This window comes from Aquarana catesbeiana, linkage group LG10, assembly GCF_042186555.1.
Source record: "Aquarana catesbeiana isolate 2022-GZ linkage group LG10, ASM4218655v1, whole genome shotgun sequence".
In the NCBI taxonomy this organism is placed as follows: domain Eukaryota; kingdom Metazoa; phylum Chordata; class Amphibia; order Anura; family Ranidae; genus Aquarana; species Aquarana catesbeiana.
In genome coordinates this window covers 138,128,918-138,154,512 of record NC_133333.1, presented here as the reverse complement: position 1 = coordinate 138,154,512, position 25,595 = coordinate 138,128,918, and the positions used below count along the sequence as shown (strand labels likewise).

The 25,595-nt window shown below is 45.1% G+C and overlaps 1 protein-coding gene across 4 annotated transcripts in view; it reads right to left on the bottom strand.

The window, feature by feature from the left end:
- Window positions 1-25,595, bottom strand: part of LOC141110916 (sulfotransferase 2B1-like) — a 394,700-nt gene that overhangs the window by 257,777 nt on the left and 111,328 nt on the right. For 2 of the 4 annotated variants that reach the window (XM_073602706.1, XM_073602702.1), the window contains exon 1: window positions 21,481-21,601. The exons of 1 other annotated variant lie outside the window; for it this stretch is intronic. The gene's annotated coding sequence lies outside the window, so the exon portion shown is untranslated. Of the gene's footprint in view, window positions 1-21,480; window positions 21,761-25,595 lie in introns of those variants that run through there. One more of the 4 variants, XM_073602705.1, reaches the window with a different exon arrangement.

The following is a 25,595-nucleotide window of genomic DNA, read 5'->3' as shown; positions in this document are numbered from 1 at the left end:
ACCCCCCCCCCCCCCCCCGGCTTGCGGGCAGGGCTGCTGTTAGAAATCACAGAGTCCTATACAGTCTACCTGACAGGCCCCCCCCCCCCGAAAATATCAAATGACATTTCTGCTAAAATGCGACTTGCAATGTAGTTTTGCAGCCATGCCAGAAATTATATCCTTGCTACAGCCACCCCCTGATTTTTGTTATACTTTTTTTTAATTGCTGAATGGTAATTTTACATTGTGAGATTGCACCCCAACTGTAAGCCAAGTGTTTGGCTTGCGGTTGCAGTGCAGCCCCATGGAACTCAACAGGGAGTTTGATAGGTGATGCTGCCTTCCACACTCTGTAGCCTGTGTTAAAAGTGCCGCAGCTGTGTAGTAAACCATTGCAGCCACAGCATGTATAAAGCCCATGTGAAAGAGTCCTTAGGCCGCATTCACACTTTGCTTTTCCTAAATGTGTGACAAAGTGCACAGGAAACGCACGCTTTGCAGTACATTTTATAAATGCACTGCAAACTCACATAGCATTTGTGGTGCCATTAACTGTTAATGGCACCCCAAAAACACTTAGCAGACTTGCGTTTTGTCATGTGGCAAACTTGCAAAGTTGCATGCCTCAAAAGAGCATTCTATGGTGCGTTTGTCAAACGTAGGGCAGTCCATTCAAGTGAATGGGCTGTCCTATGTATGAAAAACAGGCTAAAAAAAATATGATCAGGAATGTGCATTCCCGCTATGGAAAGTGTGAATGGGGCCTCAGGGGTGGCATATAGAAATCGCATACCTCCCAACAGTCCTGCAGATTCTGCGGGACAGCCCCGGATTCTGAGGTATGTCCCGCAGTCCCACTCAGCTAAGCATTGTCCCGCATCCAGGGGTGGCGCCAGGTGGGTCCTTGGGTGTGCCAAAGCACCCCCAAAAATGTACACACTTGAATGTCAAATATATGTCACTTTTTTTAAAGAAAATTTTACCTGCGTGCTCTGTGTGACAAAAACAGTCTGGGGATTCTTTCATTTAGAGGAGGTATACTGCAGCTCTGGCCACATAAGCCACTGCTCTTCAGTGAGTCCCGGCATCATTAGTGGCGGATTGATCACAGTACTGTACAGAGGCGCTATGTTTTGAAAGCACTGGGACATGTGGCGCCTCTGTACTTGCCAGCCGCAGTAAGAAAAGGAAGGACGGTGAAGCTCTCAGCCAAGTTGAGCCGTGGAGGAAGCAATTTTGCTCTCTGCATGAAAGCCACGCTCGCTCCTCTCCCTCCTCACCGCCAGGCAGACAGGAGCTGTGTGTGTGCTTCTATGGAGCTGCTGTGGACTGAGCCAGGCACAGGATAAGAGGGGAGTTTTCTATTCATTTTAAACATTTCTATTATGTTTTCATGAGTTTAAACAACAGGTGTACAGTAATATCATATGTGGAAATACAATATTTGATGGAATAGAAAATAATAGAAATGAAGTTTCATTAGTAATAAACATTAAAATAAGCTATAAGGTAAAAAATAGTAGATGATACAAAGTTACTTGTAACATATATGACTGAAATTAGGATACTTCTTATTTCAGGAATGAGTATGGAGAATAGAAATAATTCAATAGAATATTGTACCTATGGTTTGGAGTGAAGAGCAGGGTAGTTAAAATATGTATGAGATGGTACATTAGGAGTGTTACAAAATGGGTAAGTTTTCCAGGGCCAAGTTTTTGCAAATTTGCTTGGCATTATCTGGAAATATGAGTAATATTTCAGATTATCCCACAAGACTCCTATTAGAGTAAAAATAACTAGTGTAAAGAGAAGGGGAAGCTTAGATAATGTTATGATTAAGAGACATTGGGATGTGAAATGGTGTATGTCACCAGAGGGGGTCAGTAGACTCGGTAGGTAAAAAATGAATCAATTAATTAAATCACATGACAGATTATAGATCTTAAGCCCTTAAGGGTGTAGTAAAGAGGTGTCAAAGCCCGGTGGTAGGAAATGTTCAATCCATGGTGTCCACAGGGCTTCGAATTTAGATATATTATCAAGATAGATAGCTTCTGTTTTAGCATGGATTAAGGATTGGGTAACTCTTTGTTTGACTAATGATATATCAAGTGAATCTGTTTTCCAAGCTTTCGCTATGACCTGTTTTGCTGCTGTTGTTACAAAAAGCATGAGTTTAAATTGGCGGTTTGACAAGGCATGGTGGTTTGACAAGGCAGTAATATAACGTTGAACATTGTGGAAAGAATATTGAATACTTCTGACCAAAAGGATCTGACAATATTACATTCCCACCAGATATGTACCTGAGTACCCGGAGTAGAGCAGCCATGAAAGCAATGGGAAGGATATTGTGAAGAGAATTTAGAATTTAGAAATTCTGGCTGGGACTAAGTATCATCTTGTGAGTACCTTATAATTGGTTTAGAGAGCCTCTACATTCGGGGAGTCAGACTTTGTTGTTTGCCAGATTTGAAATTTATGTCTGCAGATTGTAATTGGAGACATTTTTCCCATTTGGTAGTATAGGTTGGGGGCATAGAGGTAATGTGTGATAGTAAACGGGCATATAGGTTGCAAATGAGACCACGTTTATGTGGATCTGATTTACAGGCTTGCTCGAATATAGTGAAGCTTGGTGATTTCGTATCAGAGGGTGCATTGTTGTGAAAAAAGTTTTTTATTTGAAGGTATCTGAAAGTTTCTGTATGTGGGAGATCATAGTTTTCATGAAGAGTAGAAAATGGTGTGATTAGAGAAGATTTATAGAAATGATGAGCGCAGGTCAAACCAGCTCTTGACCATCCTGAGAATGAGTTTGGGTAGGACCAAGCTGGGTAGAATGAGGGATTATGGAGGAAGGAGAGAAGAGGATTATGTCTAGATTGTAGGCCAATTTGGGTTTTTAACCTATCCCGAATGGATAGGCTGTGTTTGATAATGAGATTCGTTACTGTTTGGTGTTGCGTTGGGTTTAGCCAAAGAAGATTTGCGATGGATAGAGGGTCACAATCGACCATTTCTACCGCTACCCAAAGTAGGATTTTCGTCTTAGCGTGGTATTTGGAAAGTTGTGATAATTGGGCTGCATAATAATATTTAGTAAAATCTGGCACACCCAGACCACTCTGAATTTTAGGAGCATATAGGGTGTGTTTAGGAATTCAAGGTTTTGTCTTACCCCAGATAAAATGTAAAGTTTTACGTTGTACAATGCGTAAGAAGTGTGAGGGTATAGATATAGGTAGTACTCAAAAAAGATATAAGAGTTTTGGGAGGATGGACATTTTTATCGCTGTAATTCTTCCTAACCAGGCCAATGGTATGGTTGACCAATTATTGAGAAGTTTATTAATTTGTGAAAGCATAGGTGGGTAATTTTTTTGCATAGAGCTCCAGAGGGTTGGCTGTAAATTTAATACCCAAGTAAGAGATAAGCGTTGTAGACCAAGTGAAAGGTAGAGAGTAAAGAAGTTGGGTTTGGATGGCAGGTGTCAACGATATATTTAGAGCTTTAGGTTTGTGGGGGTTTAGAGAAAGGCCTGATACGTGTTCAAATTTAGAAAGGACGTTCAGAAGAGTTGGCGCTGAAGTTATGGGTGAAGTAAGGAATATTAAGACATTGTCTGCAAACAGACATAATTTATGTTGATAACCACCAGTGTAGAATAATCATCTTTAAGGGATTCTAATTCCTCTGAATGAGCTGTGGTAAAGATGTCAATCTCATCTACTCTCTGCTCAAGTATAGATGTGCTTCTGCCTACCTCATGGATCTCCCGCGTTAGTTTATCAGTAATAGCATCTGAGGTATTCTGTAATGCTTTTGTAATGGATGTGATTAAGGTGTCACATAAAGTTGTCACATAAGGTACCAGGTAAAAATGTTAAAATGCCTATTTCAAATGTAATATTGTGTCATTGCTTAGCTTGTTAAATCTTAACTCTAATGCCGCGTACACACGAGCGGACTTTATGGCAGACTTTGCCCGGCAGACTTTTCGACGGACTTTATGACGGACTTTCCGAATGAACGGACTTGCCTACACACAATCCACCAAAGTCCGTCGAATTCGTACGTGATGACGTACGACCGGACTAAAACAAGGAAGTTCATAGCCAGTAGCCAATAGCTGCCCTAGCGTGCCTTTTTTTCCGTCGAACTAGCATACAGACGAGTGGACTTTTCGACCGGACTTGAGTTCGACGGATAGATTTAAAACATGTTTCAAATCTAAGTCCATCCAACTTTTGAGAAAACAAAGTCCGCTGGAGCCCACACACGATCGAATTGTCCGACGAAATCCCGTCTGCCGGGCAAAGTCTGCCGTAAAGTCCGCTCGTGTGTACGCGGCATAAGAATTCAGATAACAACAGATAGCAGCTAGTTCCCTTTTCTCAGTCTGAAGCCGAACCGCAAAGAATTATAAAAATAAAGTATCTCTTCCGAAAATTGCACCAAAGGCAGACATGACATCAACATCCAATGTCTCAAGAGGAAGCTACCAAGATATTTAATAATAGCTGTGATTAATTGCTGAAATTGTTGCTAAAACTGCTGAAACTGTTAAAATCTCATATATTGTCATAACATGTTTTGCAAATGCCGTATTCTCTGTCTGAAAAAAGTGTATAAAACTGAAGGAAAAAGAGGAAAAAAAGAGGAAATAAAGCTCAGAAGTTCTTATTCTGAACTGAGAGTCAGAGCTTGATTACCGTATTTATCGACGTATAACACGCGCCGGCGTATAACACGCACCCAAGTTAAGGAGGGAATTTTAAGGAAAAAAACTTTTAGGAGTAAAGTTTAAGGAAGAAAAACTTACATTAAAATGCCCATCAATGCAGCGTTATCGGTGTCCATCTGCAGCCTTGTCAGTGCAGCCTTGCCCCAGTGTCCATTGCAGCCTTGTCAGTGCAGGATTGTCAGTGCAGCTTTGCCCCAGTGTCCATTGCAGCCTTGTCAGTGCAGCTTTGCCCCAGTGCAGCCTTGTCAGTGCAGCCATGTCAGTGCAGCCATGTCAGTGCAGCCATGTCAGTGCAGCTTTTCTCCAGTGCAGCCTTGCCCCAGTGCAGCTTTGCCCCCATGCAGCCTTGCCCCAGTGCAGCCTTGCCCCCCCGTGCAGCCTTGCCCCCCCGTGCAGCCTTGCCCCCCCGTGCAGCCTTGCCCCCCCGTGCAGCTTTGTGGGATCGCTGCGATCCCTGCCGTCATACACAGCCCTGTGTAAATTTAAATATGGCGCCGAGACTGCAGGGACTCGGCGGAGCGCTGATACACATAGCCGAGAGTCCTCGGGTTTTCTCGGCGCCGCTTACAGTCCCGCCCAGTTCCGCCCTATGGGCGGGACTGTAAGCGGCGCCGAGAAAACCCGAGGACTCTCGGCTATGTGTAGCTCCGCCGAGTCCCTGCAGTCTCGGCGCCGTATTTGAATTTCCACAGGGCTGTGTATGTCGGCGCCGATCGCGGCAATTGCCGCGATCGCTCCGATCACACACAATTGGGGGGGGGTCGGCCTATAACACGCACCCACGATTTTCCCCTGATTTTCAGGGGAAAAAAGTGCGTGTTATATGCCGATAAATACGGTACTTCATGGCATGCATGCTTCTACGTTTAATTTGATAAGGGGTAGATATAATAATATCAGACTTTTGTTCTTAATCTAAAACACTTTATGTAATACCCGTTCAAATTGGGAAAGCAGGTCTGAACCTATTTGATTATTATGTAGAGTAATAGGAGACAAATTCAAGTCATATTCAGTCTCACCACAGTGCGCTGAAGAGGGAGACCTGTGATGCTGCTGTGTAACAGTCTGTGAGGAGAGATGTGATGGTGCCGCCGCCATTTTAGATACCATTCTAGTCAGCTTTTCCTGAGGCTTTTTTGTTTTCAGCTTCGCTTTTCTCCCGCTGTAGATGTCACCAAAATGTGCCCGCAAGTTTCAGGGATTAATGCGGTGATTTGGAGAGGTTATGGTCCGGTGTGACTCTGCTTAAACGGCTGTAGGGTCCCGGTTGGTGCGGAGCTCTAAGCAGACATGTCCTGCTCAGGGGAGTTTCCTATTCCAGCCCCAGAGGAAGAATGATTTCTTCTGGAAATGTAAGTAGGCTGCACCCGCCCCCTCACCATCACAACATCACCTGCGTGCTTGGCCCTGTTTCTTATTATGGAGCTGCTGCCTGCTGAGCTAGGATGGGAGGGGGACTCAAGTCCTAATCTATGGAGGAAGGATAAGGTCTGTCAGTAAGCTGTGCCCGCCCCTCACCACACCAGGCAATACCTGTTCCTTATGGAGCCACTGAGCTGAGGCAAGGGGGGTCTGGGGGGACTCCTATTCTCCTCTATGGTGGTGGCAGGCACTGATCTAGGGGTATGCTGATCTTCATAAAGATATTTAATAACAGCTATGATTAATTGCTGAAATTGTTGCTAAAACTGCTGAAACTGTTAAAATCTCATATATTGTCATAACAACATGTTTTGCATATGCCGTATTCTCTGTTTGAAAAAAGTGTATAAAACTGAAGGAAAAAGAGGAAATAAAGCTCAGAAGTTCTTATTCTGAACTGAGAGTCAGAGCTTGCTTACTTCATGGCATGCATGCTTCTACATTTAATTTGATAAGGGGTAGATATAATAATGTCAGGCTTTTGTTCAGAATCAAAAACATTTTGGCGCCCAACCTGGGGCTCGAGGCTAGGGTCCCAAGTAGCTGATCAAGAAGGGACCGGGAGAGAAAAGCCAACACGGAGACAGGAGGAGACTGATCACCTCTAAAAATGGTAAGACACTGTTGATATCTCGTATATCTAGTCTACTGTTTATCCTGTACCCGTGGCTGGTCATTCTCTGTGCCCATTTCGGCTTCCTGCGGCCCACAAAGACAGGTATTAATCTTGCCTCAAGTCTGTTGATAAGTTAAGGAACCTGCAATTATATCTACCGCCTGTTTTGTTCTGTTCTGTTTTGTTGATCAATCTTGTGTTTTGTGGTGGCTGTTGGGAATGAGGGATTGCTTAGATAGTCACGGATGATGGATGAAATTAGTTGACGTGGTTTAAACTTCTCCTGGGACTAGGAGAAGGCGTCAGGACGTGGTTAAACTTCTCCTGGGGGGGAATAAAAATAAATAATTGTGCGGCAAAGCACAGTAAGTACGGGCAACCGGGAAACCCCAGGAGGGGGCGTCAGAAAAACGCATAGCGTGGGGGATCCCATGGCAGTTTGAGTAATCCTATACTTCTCTGCAGTTGTCACATATTTTGTTGTTGGTTGATTATGTCATGTCCTAAATGTGTTTGCAGACTGTTATTTAGCATATATGAAGGAGGCTGGGGGTTGGTTAAAGTGGTAGAGCCAGGATATAAGAGAGAAGTTCTTGGTTACAAACCCTTGTTAGCGGAGATCACAGATTTGTTGGTATTTAGATTAAACGTACATCATCCAGTTAAACTTGAAGTTGGCAAGTCGCCACAGGCTATAGAAAGTGAAGTTAAAAGGAGGGGACACGCAGCTGAAAGGTGTCTGTTGCAACTTCAACAACCAGAACAGTTTGAAGAGGAAGGAAAAAAATAAATAGAGTGAGGAATTTGGGCATGGTTCTGGGAAATGTAAATGACATTTAATGTGGTGCATTGAATATTAATTACTGTACTCCTGTTCTGTTATCTGTTTGTTAAATGTCTTGTTGAGAGTAATAAGTAGTCACATATTACTCGCTCCCCTACCTGTGGCCACCTGAGTGGGCAGGGCTGTGACTGGTCTACGTTTTGGAAAGACGCGTGTAAGGAGACTTGCACGGCAGTCGAACACTGTAGACGTTCTTTTCTCTCTCTCTCTCTCTATATCCATTTTGTCCTTGTTAACTTGAGACTGTGATATGGTCTGAACCGGTACCAGGTGACGGATAGAGGAATTGTCAGACCCTTGAGTCAGGACAGCTCCTTCCCTTCATCACCGAGAGTCTGACTTTAAGGAGTTTCTCTAATAACAGTAAATGAGCAAATGGGACTAGGGACTCAGACTCAGCCCGGCCTAATGCTAATGGACCAGAGTCACGCCGGCCCTGCCCGGATACACCAAGCTGACAGGCATGCCGGAACAGGTACAACCCCAAAACAACAGACTGTTACATTTCAAGGCACACCCCGCATTGGGTCCATCCCCATGTATGACTCATCAGCTGGGGCAATGAGTTCCTTCGCGTCATTGTCCAACGACCCATTTGACCACCTATATGATGACACACATTTACAGTCCCTCTTACGCCCCTTGCAATCCAATACATAAATCCAGCAGCCATTACCCAGTACTTTCCCTAAACCCCCTTTGAATGGGTTCATGGACCCTCACACCATCAAAGACAACGGCCCCTTCCCTTCATCACTGAGAGTCTGACTTTAAGGAGTTTCTCTAATAACAGTAAATGTAGCAAATGAGTTATATCTATGCAAAAGGTTTTAATTGTGTTTAAGCTGTATTAGCAATAATATATATATATATATATATATATATATATATATATATATATTTTAATTACTCTCTATGGAGATGGTCCACTCTGAAACGCCTGAAGCCAATATGGGTACACGAGGTCACACAAGGGAGAGGCAAATCTGTTGGGAAATATCACAACAGAATAGCACAAAAATGTACTGATTTGGGTTTTGGCATGCTGAACAAAGCACATAGACACATGCTAATTTATTTCAGGTCTTAAAGAGTCAATCCGGAAGGGTCTGAGTATAGCGTAATGGAGCTTGAGACATTGTTATTAGTAGTTATTAGGTCCAGAATCCTCACAGACCAGTAGAGAGTAGCTCCTCTCACGATGGCCTCTGACACACCCTATCTGCGCCCATCAGTACCAACTCCACGTGTCTGCTACAACTGCGGAAGACCCGGCCCCTCCAGAAGGGAATACTGAAGCCCCTGGAAATTCACCCACAGTCAACCAAGCCCCAACCATGGTCCACATGAAAAACGCCCAGTACCAGAGACATGACACCCCACCTCGCCCACCACCCCGCCCCTCTCTGGATCACTTGGCCCCTATCTTCAAGCAAGCTTGTGTCACCTGCCAGCTACACCTGGACTGTTATGCCACAAGGTGCCCAGAACTCACCCTCCCAATTCGCCAAGGCAATGGCCCTCATTCTGGACACCTGGATGAACGTACACCCAGACATTGTACTCCTTCAGTATGTAGATGACTTCCTGCTTGTGCAGATACCCTTGGTGATGCCTCAATCTTCTCTGAAAGCCTCCTCCACTACCTGGCTGAGCAAGGATGCAAGGCCTTAAAGCAAAAAGTCCAGAGAGAAGGTGATTTTCCTAGGCCACTGCATCTCCCAAGGCACCCGACATCTCACTGAAGAAAGAGTTGCTGCAATCAAGGGCATCTCTCAAGGTCAAAAGCCCCTTCACGCCTTTCTAGGATTAATCTCCTACTGCCGTTCTTGGGTCCCAGAAGCCTCCCTCTTGATGCAACCCCTTTATGATGCCCTTTCTCGCTTTCTCCAGAAGATGTGGACAATTTTGAAACTCTGAAGGAGATCCTCTCAACAGCCCCTGCTTTGGGACTAAAAGACTTTTAAACTGTTTGTCTCAGAGAGGCAAGGACATGCCACAGGAGTTTTGGCTCAGGCCCATGGTAACAGACTCAGACCCATTGGGTATTACTCCTGTCAACTGGACTCAGTGGCCAGGGGGGGACCCTCCTGTCTCAGAGCTGTCTTTGCAGCCCAAGCCTTTTTGGACAACACTGCTGACTTGGTGTTGGGCCACCCTTTAATCCTTCTTGCCCCTCATGACATAACTGCCATACTAAACCAGTACAGCCCAAGCTCCTGTCTTCAGCAAGACACCTCAGACTCCAGTGTGCCTTGCTCCTACCTGATAACATCACTCTCCTCCGATGTGATACTCTCAACCCATCCACTCTACTTCCACTTCTCAAGGGGGGAACCTCTTTGGAGAATAATCCTCATCTCACCGCTCATGGCTGTTTCGAGGTGATGAAAATGGAGACTTCACATTTACAGACAGTCAGTGAAACAGCCCTTGAGAATCCTGACATGACAATCTTTGTGGATGGTTCCAGGTATGCTGACAGCACTGGACGGTACCACACAGGATACGCAGTCACCACCGAAGATACAAGTTCTTCAATCTTCAGCATTACCTTCCTCCATGTCTGCCCAGGAGGCAGAACTCCAGGCCCTAACAATGGCATGCAAATTGGCAGAGGGGAAAAGAGCTAACATCTATACAGACTCAAGATACACCCTTAGTGTTGCCTGCGATTTTGGGATCATCCGGAAAACCAGAGGGATCCTGACAGCAGCAGGAACACCTGTAAAACACAGTGCAGCTATCAAGGACTTAATGGATGCCCTACTCCTCCCAATACAAGTGGCTATACTTAATGTAGAGACGCACAGCAAGCTGGTTCCCCAAGAAGCACGAGGCAATCACCTGGTAGATACCGCTGTGAAACAAGCTGCAGATTGAACGCGAGAAGTGGTCAGCAGAGTGAATGCACCTATCCTGGATGATACAGTGGATACCCCTAAAGAAACTGTACAGACCACCATGATTCTACAAAACCCTCCTGTGAGTAGGACCCATCTCAAGGAGCAAGAAGCAGCTGATAAAGAAGAAAAAGAAGTGTGGATCGGGAAAGGAGCCACAGAAACTGAAGGGATCATGGAATTAAACAAGAGGCCGTGTCTGCCACGATCAATGTTTCCTGCAGTGGTACAGTGGGCCCACGGTGCCTCTCATCTGTCAAAAACGTTGATGAATGCCCTGATCGATAAATACTACTTAGCCCTGGGGATTACACCACTTACCAACAACTTTTGCAAGTCATGCACTATCTTTGCTAAATGTAACCCAGGAAGAACAGAAAAGGTACCTTTGAAGCATCTAGCAAAGGCCCAGTACCCCTTTCAAAGGATACAGATCGACCACATCCAGATGCCAAAGAGTGGCCGATATGAATATGCATTGATTTACAGCAAAAACCACGGCTAAAAGACTTTTAACTGAAATAGTGTGCAGGTATGGTGTCCCAGAGGTTATAGAGAGCGATCAGGGGCCGGCTTTCACGGCCTCAGTAACCAAAGAGATATAGGCAGCTTTAGGGGTCACATGATCTTTCCACACCCCATACCATACCAGCAGTGGGAAGGTGGAAAGATTAAACGGCACAATAAAATCTAGAATGCTAAAAATGTCTCAGGAAACGGGAATGAGTTGGCCTTAGACAGCCTACCCATTTCCTTATTCAGTGTTAGGTACACTCCAAGCGGAAACCATGGTCTGTCACCCTATGGGATAATGTTTGGTTCAGCCCCCAGAGTAGGTTGTTATTTCCCACAACAGTTGCAGCTCCAATCTGATGTATTAACTGATTATGTGACTGCTTTATCTTGAGAATTAACCCGTATCCATTCGGAAGTGTTTTCTTCCATTCCAGATCCTGAGCTAGATACAACCACACACAAGCTGGTTCCCAGTGATTGGGTCCTGATAAAGAAGTTTGTGAGAAAACATACTCTTGAACCCAGATACAATGGTCCTTTCCAGGTTCTCCTAACAACTGCCACATCAGTCAAAGTGGCCGGGAAGAACACGTGGACACACGCCTCCCAACTGCAAGAAAGTCCCTGTACCTAAGGAGGAGGCCGAGGGGACCAAACAATGATTCTGTATATCCCTTCCATAGTAATCATTGCCCAGGCGCAAGAGGTAGCCATCAAACAAAAAGATGGTGTAACCCAGTTCTTGTATAAGTCATCCAATACACATGTTGCCACTTTTAATCCTCTTATGAACAGATAATTCCAGGTACTATGTACAAGATCTGGTCCTGGGATGAAGAAGTAAGACCCATGACTGTGTATGTATGCGTCACTGACACCTATTGGGGTAGCAACTATGATTCCTGGGGAGCAGTGGGTTGGAACACTGGGGGTACAAACCTGAAAACGCCCAAAATAGAAAAGAAAAAAATGGAAAGTCACTCTTAGGATGACAATCAACAAACACACAGATCAGCCTTACACCAAAGAATTCAGGCTGACCATTGAGAATCCTAGCCCAGAGGACAGTGGGACCTGTGTTCTGGGCCTATGGTGGGGAAGTGGGTATTCCAGTTTTAGAAAGCCTTTCCATCTGAAAGATATGTTCAATAACCCAGAGTGGGGAGTTCCCCAATCTTCATCTAGCTCAAACCCCCTGAGGCCCCATATACAGAAGTTAGGGGACATGGTGGCCATAGCAGACCCTACCTTCGAGGACACGATGGCTGCAGAAACCGGGTTTTGAGATGTCAACTTGTGGCTAGAGTGGATGAGGTACAATGCAGAGAAACATAACAAAACCAATTGTTATGTATGTGGGGGGGCTAGGCCTCATTTGGGAACAGTACCCCTAAACATACCCCCCGAAGATGAGACATATTTCCTTAGCCTGTTCACCAACACAACCACTAACCACTCCCTGTGTGAACATTGGCAGGAGGAATATCCTATAAGTCACCAAGACTCTCAAGCCAGAAGGTATCACCATATATCCTGGCAATTACACATGCTATGAACAGTATCAGGGAGTGGGGAAACCCTTTGGGAATTTCACTAGGGGTTACTGTGGATCTTATAGTGAGGCCTCTGTAGATCTAGTACAGAATCAAGTCCAGTCTTTGGGAGAGGTATACTGGATTTGCGGAGTCATGAAAATCAGAAGCAGATTGATAGAGCAGTGGACAGGAGAATGCGCATTGGCCAAGGCCATAATGCCTCTGCATATTTTTCCAGAGGCCACACCACAAATAGAACCAGACTTAAAACGACATACCCATGCCTAACAGGAGGAGTAGGAGTGCCCCAGCAGGAAGCTTTGACCCTCATGTATACATAGAATTCATAGGGGTCCCTAGAGGGGTCCCAGATGAGTTCAAAGCAAGAGACCAAGTAGCAGCAGGATTTGAATCTTTGATCCCCATCATCACTGTAAATAAGAATGTAGACTGGATAAATTACATAATTACATCTACTACAACCAACAAAGGTTTGTCAATTACACCAGAGATGCACATCAAGGTTTAGCAGAACAACTAGAAGCCGCATCACACATGACTTTCCAAAATCGTATGGCCTTAGATATGGTCCTAACTGAAAAGGGGGGTATGTGTAAAATGGTGCCTAAAACAGTTAAATGTTGTACCTACATCCCAGACAACACTGGCCCAAACGGTAAGGTGACTTTGGCCATCAGGAAACTTGAGGATTTGTCCGAGGAACTAAGAAAGAATTCAGGGCTCACCAACCCTTGAGATCAATACTTCACCTGGATTAGGGGAGGGTTGCAGGGATTATTAACACAGATAGGAATAACCATACTGATAATTTTGGTGACCTTGGCTGTCATAGTTTGCTGTATTCTCCCCTGTCTTAAAAAGTGTCTAGGGAAAGCTATTGACCAATGTTCTCCTACGTTTGTGAATCAGGAAATACCAGATGAAAATTATGAAATGCACTCCATTACAGTCACCTCCCCTCAAGCTGCAACGCCATAAGGTTACAGGGACAGACAGCACCTGATTGTCCCTCCAAGCTGTATCGAGTAGGGTAATGAGTTAGTCATTGCTCTTCTCTATATACAGTTGAAAAGAGTTGCAGGGGAGGCGGGCCAGGGGACTGGATAGGATTTTAGTGTAAGGGACAGATTTAAAATAGACATTTTGAAGGGGGGAACTGTAATGGATGTGATTAAGGTGTCACATAAAGTTGTCACATAAGGTACCAGGTAAAAATGTTAAAATGCCTATTTCAAATGTAATATTGTGTCATTGCTTAGCTTGTTAAATCTTAACTCTTATGCCCCGTACACACGGTCAGATTTTCCGACGGAAAATGTGTGATAGGACCTTGTTGTCGGAAATTCCGACTGTGTGTGGGCTCCATCACACATTTTCCATCAGAATTTCCGACACACAAAGTTTGAGAGCTTGCTATAAAATTTTTCGACAACAAAATCCGTTGACGGAAATTCCGATCGTGTATACACAAATCCGACGCACAAAGTGCCACGCATGCTCAGAATAAATTAAGAGACAAAAGCTATTGGCTACTGCCCCGTTTATAGTCCCGACGTACGTGTTTTACGTCATCGCGTTCAGAACGATCGGATTTTCCAACAACTTTGTGTGACCGTGTGTATGCAAGACAAGTAAGGCTTTAAAACAAACCTCAGACCAAATAACAAAAAGCCTAACCAAAGAAATAAGAGAGCTGGGAAACCGCACCGCAGCCCTAGAAATAAAAATGGATGAAATTGAAATTACAACCCAAGTAAATATAACAGAATTGGAATAATTAAAAGAAGAGAATTTAATACTTCAAACTAAGCTCGAAGATTACGAAAATAGAGCCAGACGTTCAAACTTGCGCATAAGGGGAATACCTGAAACTGTGACAGACCTGCAATCTACTATTACTGCTCTATTACAAGTTTGAGCCAACATCCGTCGGAAAAAATCCATGGATTTTGTTGTCGGAATGTCCGATCAATCTGCTGCAGACAGGACGCTCTTGGTGCGAGGTGCTGTGACACTTGCTTTCTGAACCACATCTGATCCATATTTACCACCAGTTACTGCCCCCCATTATTGTAGGCGGACCAGGATACACATTTGGCCCCAGTGTGACCTCAGATCTAAACTGTCATATGCCCGCTAACCTTGGGCCTTTCTTCCTACTGGAAGGAAGAATAAAACCACCCTATATATTTATACGTCTCTACTTCCACCTTGACAGTGGCTATGTGAATACTCCTGCTATACTTCACTAAAGTTCTACACACCACGACCAGGGAGCGTGTCCGATGGGCAGTACGTCAACATATCTATGTTTCTTTTAATTCGTCCTGGAATGCACAACCTATATCCGTAGATACCAATAAAATTCTTGTTGCAAACCCTACAATCACCCCTGAAGAAGGAGGCATAAGTAACTCCGAAACGCGTCGGGTGCACATGTATTGGTATCAACTTCTATATTTATGGAAATGCATTCCTTGTTTTTAACTTTGTAACTATGTGATTCACTTGATTATTTTTTGTAACTAATAAACTGTTATCTACTTTACATACCCTTTTTTTTAAAATATTTTCTTAAAAAATGTGCCTTTAAAGTCCGCTAGGGGAACTTCTTTTGCTCTAAACTCGAATTTAGGATGTGGCACAACAAGTAGATAATTGATCGATCAAATATTTTGTTGAATGTCCGATCAATGTCCGACCGTGTGTACGGGGCATAAGAATTCAGATAACAACAGATAGCTGCTAGTTCCCTTTTCTCAGTCTGAAGCCGAACCGCAAAGAATTATAAAAATAAAGTGTCTCTTCCGAAAATCGCACCAAAAGCAGACATGACATCAACATCCAATGTCTCAAGAGGAAGTTACCAAGATATTTAATAATAGCTATGATTAATTGCTGAAATTGTTGCTAAAACTGCTGAAACTGTTAAAATCTCATATATTGTCATAACAACATGTTTTGCATATGCCGTATTCTCTGTCTGAAAAAAGTGTATAAAACTGAAGGAAAAAGAGGAAATAAAGCTCAGAAGTTCTTATTCTGGACTGAGAGTCAGAGCTTGATTACTTCATGGCATGCATGCTTCTACGTTTAATTTGATAAGGGGTAGATATAATAATGTCAGACTTTTGTTCTGAATCTAAAACACTTTATGTAATACCCATTCAAATTGGAAAAGCAGGTCTGAACCTATTTGATTATTATGTAGAGTAATAGGAGACAAATTCAAGTCATATTCAGTCTCACCACAGTGCGCTGAAGAGGGAGACCTGTGATGCTGATGTGTAATGCCGCGTACACACGGTCGGACTTTTCGTCTACAAAAGTCCAACGGACGCCGACGGACTAAAGCTGGCTGGTAATCCGATCGTGTGTGGGCTTCTCCGGACTTTCAGCAGACTTTTTCAGCCTCAAATCCGACGGACTTTAGATTTGAAACATGCTTCAAATCTTTACGTCGTAACTACGACGGACCCCGAAATCCGCTCGTCTGTGTGCTAGTCCGACGGACAAAAACCCATGCTAGGGCAGCTATTGGCTACTGGCTATGAACTTCCTTATTTTAGTCCGGTGTACGTCATCACGTACGAATCCGTCGGACTTTTGTGTGGTCGTGTGTAGGCAAGTCCGTTCGTTAGAAAGTCTGCTGCAAGTCCGCCGAAAGTCCGCCGGAAGTCTGTCGGACAGGCTGTCGGACTTTTGTAGACAAAAAGTCCGACCGTGTGTACGCGGCATAACAGTCTGTGAGGAGAGATGTGGTGGTGCCGCCGCCATTTTAGATACCATTCTAGTCAGCTTTTCCTGAGGCTTTGTTGTTTTCAGCTTCGCTTTTCTCCCGCTGTAGATGTCACCAAAATGTGCCCGCAAATTTCAGGGATTAATGCGGTGAAGTGGGGAGGTTATGGTCCGGTGTGACTCTGCTTAAACGGCTGTCGGGTCCCGGTCGGTGCGGAGCTCTAAGCAGACATGTCCTGCTCAGGGGAGTTTCCTATTCCAGCCCCGGAGGAAGAATGATTTCTTCTGGAAATGTAAGTAGGCTGCACCCGCCCCCTCACCATCACAACATCACCTGCGTGCATGGCCCTGTTTCTTATTATGGAGCTGCTGCCTGCTGAGCTAGGACGGGAGGGGGACTCAAGTCCTAATCTATGGAGGAAGGATAAGGTCGGTCAGTAAGCTGTGCCCGCCCCTCACCACACCAGGCAGTACCTGTTCCTTATGAAGCCACTGAGCTGAGGCAAGGGGGGTCTGGGGGGACTCCTGTTCTCCTCTATGGTGGTGGCAGGCACTGATCTAGGGGTATGCTGATCTTCATAAAGGGAATCCTGTGATCCAATTACTGGGAAGGTGACTTGTCAATACAGCCATACATCTGGCTATCACCTCCCTGCATCCAACACCAATCAGTCCATATATTGGCTCATAGCCATACAATGGGGACATCTGCCTCTGGACTTTGATCAGGCATCTGGATGCCTTATGGCAATAAGGAGGAATCAATAAAGTAGGCATCACTATGCATTTCCACTCAGCCCTGACATGGATCTTTATCTAACCATGGACTGTTAACTATTTCAGCAAGTCCATTCACTCTACTCCCTGAGAGGAATAGTCCAAGACTGCACAGAATTAGCCAACAGTGATTCAGGCGATCCATTCAGCTGTTACCTTATGATTGGACACAGGGCCGTCTTTAATATTGGTTGGACCCTGTGCAAAAATTTTCTTGCCCCCCCCCCACCTCCATGCAGTTTCGCGATCCACCTGCTCTGAGACACACAATAAATAGCAGCTAGACTAAAAATCAGTTCACTGAATCAGATCAGGTAGCGATTGCGATTAATTGCCAGAGGTTACAGTGTATCATTACCGCTCATGGACTGGTTGCTAGAGGTTACAGCACAGATTACTGCTCACCGATTGGTTGCTAGAGGTTACAGCACATGATTTCTGCTTGTTGAATGTTGCTGGAGATTACTGTACATCAATACTGCTCACTGATTTGGTTTCTAGAGGTTACAGCACATCATCTCCTCACTGCCTGTATACCATAGACTGGGGAGGTGAGGAGACCCATTATGAGACAGAAAACTCCATGAGATCCTAGAACTCCTGGGATCAGTGGCAGTGCTGGGGGGAGGGTGTGATCAATGGCAATGCTGATTTTTTTTTACCGACTAACAATATAAAGAGGAATTTCAACACTGGCCACCAATGTAATAGGGGTTTACACTGACCACTAACGTAATAGGGGTTTACACTGACCACTAATGTAATAGAAGCATTCACAGTAACCACCAATGTAAGGAGGGATTTACACTGACCACCAATGTAAGGAGGACATTCACACTGGCCACAAGTGTGAATAAAAGAATTCTACACCAAGAAGCAATGTAATGAGAAGATTTACACTGACCACCAATGTAACTGAGACATATAACCTGCGTTCAAATTTGTGTGTGTTGGGAACACATGCAGAATCGCTTTCCTGACACCACAGAAATGTGCTCCCCTTTAGCAGATACACAGCAGTGCTATTAATTGTTAATGACACCCTCACGCATCTGCTGACCTATGCCTTGGCACCGTGTGATTGTGAAAAAGGGTTTGAGACTTTCTTCCGCATTTGTAGCGCATAGAGCAGCCCATTGAAATGATTGGGCTGCCCTACACATGACCTACAACGTAATCCACTCTGTCAGTACACCTTGCAATCCTAAAACCCATGCTAACCTCTGCACCCCAAACCTCCCCATCCTCTCCACTCCAATCCCCCTCCCCTTTAACTCTGAGAAAAAAGAGAGAGAAAGGGCGCACCAGCCATGTGCATTATCCTTTGGATGTAAATATTGCACATGGCTGGTGCACCCTTTCTCTCTTTTTTTCTCGTTGTTTGTTAGGATTCCCCATCCTTGAGGGCAGTAAGGTCTGTGGCTATACACTATTTGTCTGGTACCCACTTGTGCGCAGGAGCATTTTTTTTCTTTATCATCAGTCCCCTTTAACTCTACCTGCTTCCTCTGCTCATCTCTGCACCCACCTTCCTCACCTCCATACATCCCCACCTTGCTCACCTGTGCATCCCAAACTGTAATTCCTTCTCTGCCTACCTCTGCACACCCCACACTACCCCCCCCCCCCTCACACACACACACTAATTTACTTACCTTTGCAGAACAGGCGGAAGTTAGGCTTAATTACCACAGTAGTAGGCAGGACTTTCAAAAATGCCCCTAGCATATATCTCCCCAGTGGGCAGCATTCAGTATAGGTGATGGTGGATATGACTTCAGGGGTGCATGATATACATAAGAATACCTCCTCTATCTACATATGAATGCTGCCGGTCTGCCGCTATTTACATATAAACACAGGGTCTGCAGGTCAGCCATCTGTGCACAACAATAGGGCAGAGCTGGGCAACATTAGTAACAGAATTTCACACTGAGATATCAGGACACAGCACGGAACTAAAACTTCAAGGGACGAGGGAATTTAAACTGGGATAGTTGGCAAGTATGAGGCAGCTGCTTTGGGGCCCACAACAATGACAGGGACCAGGGCAGCTGCCCCTTTTGCCCTGCCTAAAAGGATGGCCCTGGTTGGACATGTGAGCGACGCCCTGTGTGTTTGTTGAAGTGACAACGTTGTCTCTTTCCTTTTAACCAATTTTAACAGTGTTTAGAGGGGCAGGCCATTGTGTACCTGTTTAAATTATTCATTTTTGTATCAATAAAATTTACATCATCAATCATATATACCGTGGCTGGTCCTCCTTTAGTGCCGGTTCACACACTGCAGCGATGTCTGACATCGGATGTGATTTGGACCGCACTGCAATGCAAATGACATGTGATGTCTGTGCAATGTGACCTTAGCCATACAGATAGTATGGCTGAAATTGCATCGCATTTGGACCAAACTCACACAGGACCCTTTTTTTGGTCCGCAGCAGAATCGGATCGCATGGGTGGTCAAAGCTATGTGATCCAATTCCTGTCCAAACTTATAGATCGCACCGCGATAAGTAAAATGAATTGGGGGTGTCATTAACTTTTAATTGACACTCCCAGCAATTTGCATAGGGCAGTGTCAACTGCCGCCGGGAGACATGCGATGCGGGAACCCACAGTGGATTCGCAGGGTTCCCACATCACAGCAGTGTGAACCTTCCCTTACAACTTCTCTTGTTCCCTCTCCCCTTTCACTGATCTAAGTATATACCTGCTCTTGATAAAGGGAATCCTGTGATCTAGGCACTCTGAGGGGGTCACTCTCCTGCTCTGGGTACACTTAGGGGGTCACTCTGCTGCTCTGGGTACATTTAAGGGGTCACTCTCCTGCTTTTGGTACACTTAGGGGGTCACTCTCCTGCTCTGGGTACACTTAGGGGGTCACTCTCCTGCTCTGGGTACACTTAGGGGGTTACTCTCCTGCACTGGGTACACTTAGGGGGTCACTCTCCTGCTGTGGGTACATTTAAGGGGTCACTCTCCTGCTTTGGGTACACTTAGGGGGTCACTCTCCTGCACTGGGTACACTTAGGGGGTCACTCTCATGCTCTGGGTACACTTAGGGGGGTCACTCTCCTGCTCTGGGCACACTTAGGGGGGTCACTCTCCTGCACTGGGTACACTTTGGAGGTCACTCTCCTGCTCTGGGTACACTAAGGGGGTTACTTTCCTGCACTGGGTACACTTAGGGGGTCACTCTCCTGCCTTGGTTACTCCTGCGGGGTCACTCTCTTGCTCTGGGTACACTTAGGGGGTCACTCTCCTGCTCTGGGTACACTTAGGGGGTCACTCTCCTGCTCTGGGTACACTTAGGGGGTCACTCTCCTGCTCTGGGTACACTTAGGGGGTTACTCTCCTGCTCTGGGTACACTTAGGGGGTCACTCTCCTGCTCTGGGCATTCTAATGCGCAAGCCTGATCTATATGGGCACTGTGATCTAAGGGGTCACTCCTGCTCTGGGCACTCTAATCTTGGCACTCTATGGGGGAAGCTCTAAAGGGGAACTCCTAATTGTGGCACTTTTAAGGGGGAAGCCTGTTCTATATGGGCACTGATCTAAGGGGTCACTCCTGCATTAGGAACTCTGATGGGACACTCCTGCTCTGGGCACTTTAAGGGGGCATTCTGATGTGAAAAGGGGGACTCATGATATGAAGGGGGCTCCTAATTTGAAGAGGGGCACCTGATGTTAGGGGTCTTCTAATGTGAAGAAAGGGACAAATGGTGTGAAAGAGGGACTCTGATATAAGGAGTGACCTCATCCTGACTGTATCTGAGTATATAGTATACATATAGTGTTATGTCAGAGAGCCTCATAGCACAGTAATTATGAAGTATTTTGTGGGTACAAGAATTTCAGACTGTATACAGTATATACCATATGTAGGCCTAAAATCTATTTAACTATGCTGCTTTAAGCCACCTCAGTATTCAGCGTGTTTTAGCCACGCCCATTTTTGCCAAGGTGCGCAATTAGGGTTGCCACCTCATCACTTTAAACCCAAACACATATTAATTACACGGGTTCTGTGGCTGATTAAGGTGGTAATTAAACTCACTTAGTGCCTTAACTGCATTAAATTAGCCTCAGAACCTGTGTAATTCATATGTGTTGGGGTTTAAAGGGATGAGGTGGCAATCCTAGTTGCGCAACACATGTCTTCTCTATCCCTAGATGTCCCTCATTCTCAAGTTCCAAGTTGGGAGGTATAATAATGGCTGACGCAGAGAAGTCTTTTAGGTGGAGGGAGAGGTGTATTCACTGGTCTCTAGCTCCAGCATTGCAGTGGTAGCCGGGGTCTACCTGCAGTACAAGGCTGGCTCCTGGCACATTCTCCCCTTTCTGAAGCTTCACCCCCCCCCCCACTCACCTTCTTCCAGCAGTAGCACTACAACATGCAGCCAGGTTAAAGGACACACAGAGCACAGTGTGGAGATCAGCAGAGCTCAGGGAGAAGCAGGCAGAGAACTTCTTACCTTGATCTTCCCTCAAACAGATAACATTGCCGATCACAAGGGGAGGAGGAGTTTCAGGATGGGGCAGGCAGTGTAAACAGTTTATGGCAAAGGCAGAGAGAGATTCTGCAGCTGTCCCTGCTGTTCCTGCTGTTCCAAAATCAGGACCCAGCCTGAGAACAAAGCCAGCATGGGACAGCTTTCTAACTGAAGGAACTCTGGGCAGATATGTAGCATTGATTCCGTGCATAGCAGCTGGGAGGAAGAAAGCCAGCAGTGCTGCAGGGGTTGAACACAAGTCACAAGGCAGAACAGCTGGCTCTCCTCTCCTGCAGGTGCCTGGGCCGCCCTTCTGGACTAATGAGGCTTAGTGAAGGGTTAGTGTGTGGGTGTGACGCAGTCCTAATTCATAGAAATACTTGGTAAATCGTGTGTAGCCAAATCCCATATATAAAGTCGCATATAAAGTATAAACCAAAATTGCAAATAAAAAATTCAACGAAAATAAAACCAAACATAAAACAGCAAAGTGACCCCCTTTGGATTGTGTAGGTGTAACGTTGTCCTAGTTTAAAAATACTTTGTAAATCGTGTGCAGCCAAATCCCACATGTAAAATCGCATGTAAATTATAAACAAAATTAAAACAAAATCGCATATAGCAAATTTAACGGCTAGGTTGGCCCCCTTTGAATTGGGGGAGGGGGAAGGGGAACAGGGGATGAAATCAAAAAATGACTTTAGCCAAAGTTATTCCATCCGCATAAAAACCCCATATAGTGATTGACAAACATAACATTGCTGAATAATTACATAGGTTAAATCGTGACTAGTGCTCAGTGCAATTTAAGTGAAAAACTTGACATCTTTGTAAAACAAGGCAGGTATTTGTATTAATCTTGGTGACCAGGTGCTCGTGTCTTGTGATCATGCGGACACTCACCAGCTTCTTTAACCCCTGCGGGGGTAATGCGCAGTCACAGTGTATGCCACTGTGCGGCAATCCACAGGCTGTTTCTGGGCCACGGTGACGTTTTAGGCATAAGAGAAGAAAGAGGAGATTCCATAGCGTAAAACCATAAAACACTCTTTATTGAACGCAGATGACAGAATGGTACTCACATTTAAGCAGTTTATAATAGGCAACCAAATGTCATCAAAACAGGAGAGTGTCAGATTTAAGTTGGTGATCCTCTGGGAGATGATGCAAAAGCGTCAGAATAGGCCACACCCTACGCGTTTCGTCATAGGGACGTCAACTGGAGCGCTCCAGTTGACATCCCTATGACCAAACGCGTAGGGCGTGGCCTATTCTGACGCTTTTGCATCATCTCCCAGAGGATCACCAACTTAAATCTGACGCTCTCCTGTTTTGATGACATTTGGTTTCCTATTATAAACTGCTTAAATGTGAGTACCATTCTGTCATCTGCGTTCAATAAAGAGTGTTTTATGGTTTTACGCTATGGAATCTCCTCTTTCTTCTCTTATGCCTAAAACGTCACCGTGACCCAGAAGCAGCCTGTGGATTGCCGCACAGTGGCATACACTGTGACTGCGCATTACCCCCGCAGGGGTTAAAGAAGCTGGTGAGTGTCCGCATGATCACAAGACACGAGCACCTGGTCACCAAGATTAATACAAATACCTGCCTTGTTTTACAAAGATGTCAAGTTTTTCACTTAAATTGCACTGAGCACTAGTCACGATTTAACCTATGTAATTATTCAGCAATGTTATGTTTGTCAATCACTATATGGGGTTTTTATGCGGATGGAATAACTTTGGCTAAAGTCATTTTTTGATTTCATCCCCTGTTCCCCTTCCCCCTCCCCCAATTCAAAGGGGGCCAACCTAGCCGTTAAATTTGCTATATGCGATTTTGTTTATATTTTGTTTATAATTTACATGCGATTTTACATGTGGGATTTGGCTACACACGATTTACAAAGTATTTTTAAACTAGGACAACGTTACACCTACACACTCCAAAGGGGGTCACTTTGCTGTTTTATGTTTGGTTTTATTTTCGTTGAATTTTTTATTTGCAATTTTGGTTTATACTTTATATGCGACTTTATATATGGGATTTGGCTACACACGATTTACCAAGTATTTCTATGAATTAGGACTGCGCCACACCCACACACTAACCCTTCACTTACCTTCTGTTTTTTCCACCTTGGTGGAAATCACATTTGTGGAGGCAGCAGTCCTTTATGCGATTTCTTCCATTGTTTCCATTTTTTTCCATTTTCTCCACTTTTTTCTCCACTAGGACAACGTTACACCTACACACTCCAAAGGGGGTCACTTTGCTGTTTTATGTTTGGTTTTATTTTCGTTGAATTTTTTATTTGCAATTTTGGTTTATGCGACTTTACATATGGGATTTGGCTACACACAATTTACCAAGTATTTCTATAAATTAGGACAGCGCCACACCCACACACTAACCCTTCACTTACCTTCTGTTTTTTCCACCTAGGTGGAAATCACATCTGTGGAGGCAGCAGTCCTTTATGCGATTTCTTCCATTGTTTCCATTTTTTTCCAATTTTTTTTCCATTTTCTCCACTTTTTTAATTTTCTGTTCCGTTGCACGGATACACCACTCATATTTCATTACTAATGAGGATAAGGACACACTTATAGCACCCCCCCCCCCCCTTCGTTCTCCGGGGAGGTCCAGGACTTACCAGGCTGTCGTGTCCTCTCCTCCTGTACTGGCACAGGGAAAACCGGAAGTGACATCGTAACTCGAATGTCAATCAAAGCACCCGGCCGTAGTAATACATACTACGGGCGGTAGTTGTCCGGCGTGATGGACTGCGCCAACAGGCAGGTCAAAAGCCTGCAAATGCAGCGCCTCATCCGCAATCTCATGATTGCATAGACATGGTGCTTCCCATAGGACCATTTTTCTATTTTTTTTTAAAGGGCCATTTAAACAAATATATATTTTTATTTTTTGTGACTGCCGGGGAGGGTGGGGGGGCAGCACCCGTGTGCCCCCTATGGATGGGCCGCCACTGTATTTAGGCATCTAGACGTGGTGAAGTTCAAACTGAGCATCAGAATGGGGAAGAAAGGGGATTTAAGTGACTTTGAACATGGCATGGTTGTTGGTGCCAGACAGGTTGGTCTGAGTATTTCAAAAACTGCTGATCTACTGGGATTTTTATGCACAACCATCTCTACAGAGAATGGTCTGAAAAAGAGAAGATATCCAATGAGCGGAAGTTGTGTGAACAAAAATGCCTTGTTGATGTCCGAGGTCAGAGAAGAATGGGCAGACTGATTTCAGATGATAGAAAGGCGACAGTAACTCAAATAACCGCGCGTTACAAAGAAGGTATGCAGAATACCATCGCTGAATGCACAACACATCGATCCTTGAAGCGGATGGGCTACAGCAGCAGAAGACCAAACCGGGTGCCACTCCTGTCAGCTAAGAACAGGAAACTGAGTCTACAATTTGCACAAGCTCACCAAAATTGGACAATAGATTGGAAAAACGTTGCCTGGTCTGATAAGTCTCGATTTCCACTGCAACATTTAGATGGTAGGGTCAGAATTTAGCGTAAATAACATGAAAGCATGGATCTGTCCTGCCTTATATCAACGGTTCAGGCTGGTGGTGTAATGCTGTGGGAGATATTTTGTTGGCACACTATGGGCCCCTTAGTACTAATTGAGCATCGTTTAACCTGTTGCCACCCGCCCACAGTCATATGACGGCGGAGCGGTGCGGCCCTTGTTCTGGGCCGCCGTCATATGACGGCGGCTGATCCATACAGGGAATGTGCGCGATCCCGGGCGCGCAGCCCTGCTCTGTCGGTGTCGCCGTGTCCCCAGGACACAGCGCGTCACCGAAGAGGTGAACAGCCATTGGGCATGGCTGTTCACCATGTGATCAGCCGAGATTACGTCACGGCCGATCACAAAGGGATATTCCCCGCTTTAGTCCGCGCATGCGCGCGATCGGGAGCGCCCAGCGCGGTCACGTCGGTGACGGCGTGTTTCCAGGA